Raw genomic sequence first — 8,145 nt, forward strand, 5'->3', positions numbered from 1 at the left:
TGTGAGCCTGACTATTTTGGACATCTCATATATGTGGAAACATGCATATTTGTCCTTCTGTGGCTGGCTTATTTCACTTAATATAATGTCATCCAAGTTCATCCATATTGTCACATATTGCAAACTTTTCTTCTTTTTAAAGGCTGATAAGATTCCATTGTGTGCATATATGTTTTCTTTATCTATCTTCACCTGTTGATGGACACTGGGATTATTTCTCTGTCTTGGCTACTGTGATTAATGCCACAGTAAACATAGAAGTACACGTCTCATCAATTCTTGCCATTATATACCCAAGAGCAGGATTGCTGGATCACATAGTAGTTCTATTCTTAATATCTTGAGAAGTTGCCATATCGGTTTTTAAGAGGCTGTACCATTTTATATTCCTACCAAACATGTACATGGATTCCAGTTTCTTTACCTTCTTTCCAACATGTATTATCTTTTGGGTTTTTGATAATGTCTTTTTATGGTTGGGTTGAATGAGAATGTACACACTGCACTTGGTTAATGTTCGTTATTTATTTTGCACTGTGACTGTCCTTTTTTTTTTTTTTTTAACTCTCCTTGCAGATATTATGTGGAAGGACCTGAATTTTGTAGAATTTCCTATAGAGAATCTTACAGAATTTCCTACATTCTGAATTTGACTCAAGGCATTTCTGTGATATTATAAAATACATTTATCTATCTCTGTATTTTCTGTAAATTATTAATTAGATATAGAGTCTTGATAAGAATAAGGCTTGATTTTGGGGGGCTGTGGGGTAAAATATAGCATAAGCCATGCTAGTTACTGCCTATTACACCACATTAGTAAAAGCAACAAAGTTTGACCAGACAGGAGATGAGTGGCATCTAGGGGTAAAAGCAATATTATATGCAAAGGTCCTGTGCAGGACGGAAACTGGTCCATCAAAGGAGAGTGAATAATGAGAGCATTGAGTAAACTAAGGGTATATTGGCATAATTATGACAGAACATATAAGACCGTGCTAAAACTTAAAAAAGAAAAGAAGATTCCTAATAGAAAAAAAGAAGCAAGCAAGAATTTTAATGAACATGACTTGGTGTGATGAAAACAACCAGAAAAGTCGTATAAAGAATCACTGGGTGTAGAGGGTAGGGTGGGGAGGTATTAACTGAAGTCAACTAAATGAATAGCAGCCAGGGGATTATTTTGACATCAGACAAAAGGTCACATTGGAATTCTTTGGAAACTTATTTCCTTATTGGGAAAATCTGCTTTGGACAAATGTAACTCATAACCAATAATGAATTAAGGTAGAAGACATGGTATTATTCAAATAGGAGAGGGCTTATTATAAGAAATATCAGTGAGATTAATTTGAATCTAGTGAGAAAAATAGTATTTCTGAGTCCTAAGCCCTTCTAAACTTTCTCCAATGCTTCCCAACATGGGAAATTATCTTTTTATGGTACACTGGAATGAAAGGAGGAGTCTGCTGCTAGGTAGAGAAGATTTACTCCAGGGAACTTAGATTTCCTGGGCCCTCCTGGCAGCTATAGGGAATCAGTACTTTAGCACATCTTTGAACATGTGTGGCACCCCACTTGCAAGACTAGATTCAGCTGGATCGGACTAGATGCACAAATGAGTGAGTGAGAGTCGCTTAGTAATGTCCAACTTTGCGACCCTATGGACTTATACCTGCCAGTTTTCTCTGTCCGTGGAATTCTCCAGGCCTGAATACTGGAGTGGGTAGCCATTCCCTTCTTCAGGGGATCTTCCCAACCCAGGTCTCATGCATTGCAGGCAGATTCTTTACCATCTGAGCCACCAGAGAAGCCTAACATTAGAAGAGATATTTGTAAATACAAAGACAGGTCCACTTAAAAAGTATCAGCAGATACATGCTTGACTTACAATCTATAGACAATTCATTAGAATATGTAATGAATCTGTACACCTTTTCCAAAGGAATAGCCAAGATAGAAGTAGCAATAAAGTTATAAATGACAATCATCAATCAGATGAAATAATTTAGGTGAAGCTTCTCTCTCTCAAAGAGATGGGGACTGGGAAAGAAGGAAATACAATGTGCTTTCAACTACACATGAAAAGGAGAGAGTAATTTAGGCTAGCTCTCAAAGTGTCCATTAGAGCCCTTTTGCTATCAGTCTCTGGGATTGCCATGGTGAAGCTGACTTAATCCTCCAGTTCCCATATAAACACCATTTCTATTGGCTATTTTATTTATTGTGTATCAATATACAAATGCTAGATTTTATGTGGAAAAAAAAAGATTAAAAAATATAAGCTACTAGGCTTATAGAAAAACCTTAGGTCTGAAATGGGGAACTTTGATTGCTTCTCTTAATTTGCCATGAAGGACTGGAACATTCAGTAAGTCACTTACCCCCTGGGATTTCAGTTTCTCCATCTGTCCCACTAGGATTGCATATCTATCCTGCATAGCTTGCAGGGTTGCTTTGAGAACCCAGAAGTGTAGCAGTTTCAAAGTGTTTTGTACAACACAGATGCAAGCCTTTTTTCCCCCCTCTTTTAAGTTATAAACATTGCTTATAACACAGAAGCTTAAAGAGGATCAAAAATCACTTAGATATCCCTGGAGAGAGAATGTGCTATTAAGGGCAAAGCTGATATTAGACATTAAAAAAATAATGAAAACAAGTTACTTTGCAACTTCAGTATATGATAGTAGCTAAATACATACTTCTGAGGAAATGTGTGTGTTAGGCTGAAATCTGTGTATATCTATAAGGATCTAAGGACAAGACAAGACTTTCATCAAGAGGGTGTGGCATATTTGTTTCTAGCTAGTATGTGGCCTGGAGAAGGCAATGGCGCCCCACTGCAGTACTCTTGCCTGGAAAATCCCATGGACGGAGGAGCCAGGTGGGCTGCAGTCCATGGGGTCGTGAAGAGTCAGACATGACTGAGCGACTTCACTTTCACTTTTCACTTTCATGCATTGGGGAAGGAAATGGCAACTCACTCAGTGTTCTTGCCTGGAGAATCCCAGGGATAGGGGAGCCTGGTGGGCTGCCATCCATGGGGTCGCACAGAGTTGGACATGACTGAAGCGACTTAGCAGCAGCAGTATGTGGCCCTCGGTGAAGAGCTCTGGGTTCCTGAATTGGACAGTGTTTAAGAGCAAAATTTTATAAATGCTTTTTCCTGCAAAGTCCAGGAGGAGAGACACTCAGAGCTTCCCTTGCTGTAGGCCATTGGGATGGGAAACTGATAATTTCAACATTATATTATGTAACAGAAGTTTTGTGGGCTTCATGAAGTTTTCAGCTCAATGTATTTCTCTTTCGATTGAGCCCAAACCCTTATCCCCAAAAGTCATGCCCCCCACCAAAAGTTCTCACGGTATTCCAGAATTCATTAGAATGACCTTATCAACTTATTTCCCACAATTTGGCCCATGAGTAGAAAGAGCAAGTTATTCAGGTATGCCATTGTTGTTGTTGATGTTGTTGCTTAGTTGCTAAGTTGTGGTCAACTCTTTTGTGACCTCATTAACTGTAGCCCATCAGGCTCCTCTCTCCATGGGATTTCCCAGGCAAGATTACTGGAGTGGGTTGCTATTTCCTCCTCCAGGAAATATTTCCAACCCAGGGATCAAACCCAAGTCTGGCGGATTCTTTACCACTGTGCCACCTGTGAAGCCCAGGTATCCCATTACCAAGATAAAAATCCTCTCATCACACAATAGCTATGAGTTTGGCCTCCCTCTCTGTTCCTACCTGTCAAATATTTAGAAATGATAACCGTATTACGTGATTATGAAATAGATTAAAAAAATCATCATCATCTATCTAAAAGAGCAATTGAAAAGATTAAATGATTGTTTTAAACTGTAAAGAGCCCTATAATGTACCATACAATTGAACTTACTTCATATGCTAGCAAGGTAATGCTCAGAATCCTTCATGCTAAGCTTCAGCAGTGCATGAATCTAGAACTTCCACATATACAACCTGGATTTAGAAAAGGCAGAGGAACCAGAGATCAAATTCTCAACACCTATTGGATCATAGAAAAGCAAGGGAATTCCAAAATATCATCTACTTCTGCTTCATTGACTACACGAAAGCCTTTCTGTGGACCACAACAACCTGGAAAATTATTAAAGAGATGGGAATAATAGATCACTGAGAAACTTGTCTGCAGGTCAAGGAGCAACAGTTAGAACCAGACATGGAACAACAGACTGGTTCAAAATTGGGAATGGAGTACTTCAAGGCTATGTATTGTCACCTTGCTTATTTATATGCATAGCACGTCATGTGAAATGCTAGGCTGGATGACTCACAAGGTGGAATCAACATGGGGGGAAATATAAACAACCTCAGATTGCAGATGATACCATTCTAATGGCAGAAAGTAAAGAGGAACTGAAGAGCCTCCTGATGAGATGTCAGGGGACGTTCAACTTTAAGGGATCCAATATGTTGCATTTTCCTTTGTGTGCCATTTTTCAAGGACTCTCTGTTCCTTATCAGTTCCTGGAGTACAGGAATGAGTAGAGCTGCACGCAGTTCTCAGGATTGAGATCATGGGAAAGGGCACCTGCTTGGATTCCTTTCAGTGACTCCCTTCAGTGACTCTCTTCAGTGACCTTGTATGTATTAGACTATCCATTTTGTTGCAACTGGTGGAATTTCATTCTTTGTAATGTCTGAGTAATCATTTTACTGAAGATATATAAGCATGCAGTTCTGCTAATAAAATACCCTGGTTCCACTAGAGACTTGGATCCCCCGTGTCCTTCTTTCTGTCTCATTCTCTTCGGAGCCTGGAAGCCTACCGAGCTCACTTTCTCGCCCGGGCTTTCAAGACCTCCTTGAGAGGATGCCCTGTGCCTTCGTGGGCAGTACAAGTCCTGTGCATGGGCTTTATTGGTTTTCCACATAACCCGAGAGATACTGCTCTCTCTCTCTCTTTTTCTCTCTCTCTCTTTGTCGACTCCAGTCCCCAGGTCCCGGTCTGTAAAAGATCGCAATAATGAGAGTTAAAGAAGAGAGTGAAAAGGCTGGCTTAAAACTCAGCATTCAAAAAACGAAGATAATGGCATCCAGTTCTATCACTACATGGTAAATAGATGGGGAAAAAGTGGAAGCAGTGACAGATTTTATTTTCTTGGGCTCCAAAATCACTGTGGATGGTGATTGCTGCCACAAAATTAAAAGATGCTTGATCCTTGGAAGAAAAACTATGACAAACCTAGACAGTGTATTAAAAAGCAAATTTTTCACTTTGCTGACAAAAGTGTGTATACTCAAAACTATGGTTTTTGCAGTAGTTGTGTATGGATGTGAGAGTTGGACCGTTAAGAAGGCTGAGTGCTGAAGAATTCATGCTTTTGAATTATGGTGCTGGAGAAGACCCTTGAGAGTCCCCTTGACCATTAGGAGATTAAATCAGTCAATCATAAAGGTAATCGACCCTGAATATTCACTGGAAGATCTGATGCTGAAGCTGTATTTTCGATACTTTGGCCACCTGATGCAAAGAGCCAACTCATTGGAAAAGACCCTGATGCTGGGAAAGATTGAGGGCAGGAGGAGAAGGGGGTGACAGAGGATGAGATGGTTGGATGGCATCACAGTCTCAATGGACATGAGTCTGAACAAATTCCCAGAGATAGTGAAGAACACGGAATCCCGGCATGCTGTAGTCCATGGGGTCACAAAGAGTCAGACACAACTTAGCAACTGAACAACTACAGTGTTCCATACCAAGGCTGTTCCCAGATCATATTGCCCTGCTTTTGGAAGGTGCTAGAATATAATCTGAGTGTGTGTTGCTCTTTTGTTTAGTTGATCCTCATAATATGCTTTTATTATATGAGTGTATGTGATTACAGCTTGACTATCTCATTTTCAGGAAAGAAATTAATGTGCCAGGATGAATCCATGAGGGAGATGGAAAATATGTAATAAAGGAACCGCTGGAGATTCGTTTTACAGTTTTGGGGGAAATGAGCACCAGGAATGCCTTTTTTTTTTTTTTTTTTTTAAATCAAGGAATACCTTGGAGGGGACTCCTGTAACTTCCTTTTCTCCCAGATGCTTACATTTAAAACATTTATTTTGCCTGTTTCTTTCCAGTCATTTTTTAAAATTAATTTTTATTGTAGTATAATTGCTTTACAATGCTGTGTTAGTTCCTACTGCACAGCAAAGTGAGTCAGCTCTACATATACGCATATCCCCTCTTTTTTGGTTTTCCTTCCCAATTAGGTCACCACAGAGCACTGACTGCTATACAGTGGTTTCTCATTACTTACCTACTTTCTTTAGGAAGTTCATTCTCCACCATGCTAATCAAGTGTCTTCTGGGGCTTCAGATACTGTTCTCAGACTAACTGCTGCTTTTGGGAACCAGCCCTGGCCTATCAAAGACCATACTCAGATCACAGGATCAGTGCAGAGTGGGCACATACTTCAAGTCAGCAATTCACGTTTTCCCCAGTAGACTTTGTTTTGGCCTCAAGGAAAGGCACCATGCCTTTAGGACTATACTATTAGGGATATACAAATAGGGGACTGAACAAAGTAATCTTCCCCACAAGTCATGGGACTTGCAAAACAAACACACAGAAAGAAGAGGGGGTGAGGATCAACCCTGAGTTTGTACACTGCTGTGGCTGCTGTCACTTCAGTCGTGTCCGACTCTGTGTGACCCCATGGACTGTAGCCCACCAGGCTCCTCTGTCATGGGATTCTCCAGGAAAGAATACTGGAGTGGGTTGCAATGCCCTCCTCCAGGGGATCTTCCCGACCCAGGGATTGAACCCGTGTCTTCCGCAGCTCCTGTATTGCAGTCAGATTCTTTACCACTGAACCACTGGGGAAGCCCAGTTTGTACACTAGTTTTGCCAAAAACAAGATCTTGCCTTACATTTTCTGCTTTCAAAATATATTAACGCTTCTCCCATTTCAAGCTGAGCCTTTCTCTTATCACCAAAAGAGTCCTGAGTAATCAATTTCTTCTAGATAAGTATCAATATTAAATACCAAGAAACATGCTCTTATAATTCTTACACACTGATACTTTTCAATATCTTATATATACATATTGATTTTAACTCCAAGCATCTTAAATGAAATGGGGAGGCAGGAGAGAATAAAGGCAGTTGACAAGAAAATGCACAATTAAAAGAGTCATTATAAATTATAAACTCACTTTCAGTCATATCTGTAAGAACTTTAGCCTCTATCTGGTAAGAAAAGACCTAATGCTTAAGATACCAGTGCTCATCATAAAATAGAGGTCCAACAACCTGATTTGGAAGCTCTGTTTCCTTAGAGGATATTATTTCATTTTTAAATCAGTCAATACATACAAGTATGCTGTGATTCTTCCTTTCAAAAATAGCTAAAGGTCTTTATCATTTCCTAAATACTTTTCAGATACAGTCTCAGATTTTATTTACAGTCCTTATAATTAATTCCCATAAATCTAAAGAGGAAGGGATTTGTTACATGGCATTAAATAGTTTATAACATTTTCCAGGATGACGAGGGAATTATGCTTGAATGATATACAGATAAGAAGAATAACTAGGGGAAATGGGATCCTAGGGGAATACCACTGTCTCCCAGTCTGCTGCTCAGAGCCTGTAATGCCCTGGATCAGATGACCTAGAACCTCTGCTACAGCCCTAAGTGGATGTGCTTGTACTCCCCTGCCTCGCAAGAAGAGACCATCTGCTCTGTGAAGCCACTGATGCCCACTCCTTGCTTCTTCCTTACTAACCTCATATAAGTATACCATGTAGCAGAATGTAAGCTGTATCTTCAGGCTTATCTGCAAAGGAGTCTCTGAAATAAAGTTTTTGATTTTCCAGCTCTATGGTATCCCCTCATCATCCTGGAAAATGTTATAAACTATCTAATGCCATGTAACAAATCCCTTCCTCTTTAGATTTATGGTATCCGAAGCCTGTTAAAAACCATTTAGATATTGGATATACCAATCTGCAGTCTTCCCAGGTGGTGCTAGTGGTAAAGAAACCCCCTGCCAATGCCGGAGACGTAAGAGATGGGAGGGAGTTTGATCCCTGGGTTGGGAAGATCCCCTGGAGTAGGAAATGGCAACCCACTCTAGTATTCTTGCTTGGAGAATTCCATGGACAGAGAAGC

The sequence above is a fragment of the Bubalus kerabau genome, chromosome 22 (assembly GCF_029407905.1).
Source record: "Bubalus kerabau isolate K-KA32 ecotype Philippines breed swamp buffalo chromosome 22, PCC_UOA_SB_1v2, whole genome shotgun sequence".
Classification (NCBI taxonomy): domain Eukaryota; kingdom Metazoa; phylum Chordata; class Mammalia; order Artiodactyla; family Bovidae; genus Bubalus; species Bubalus kerabau.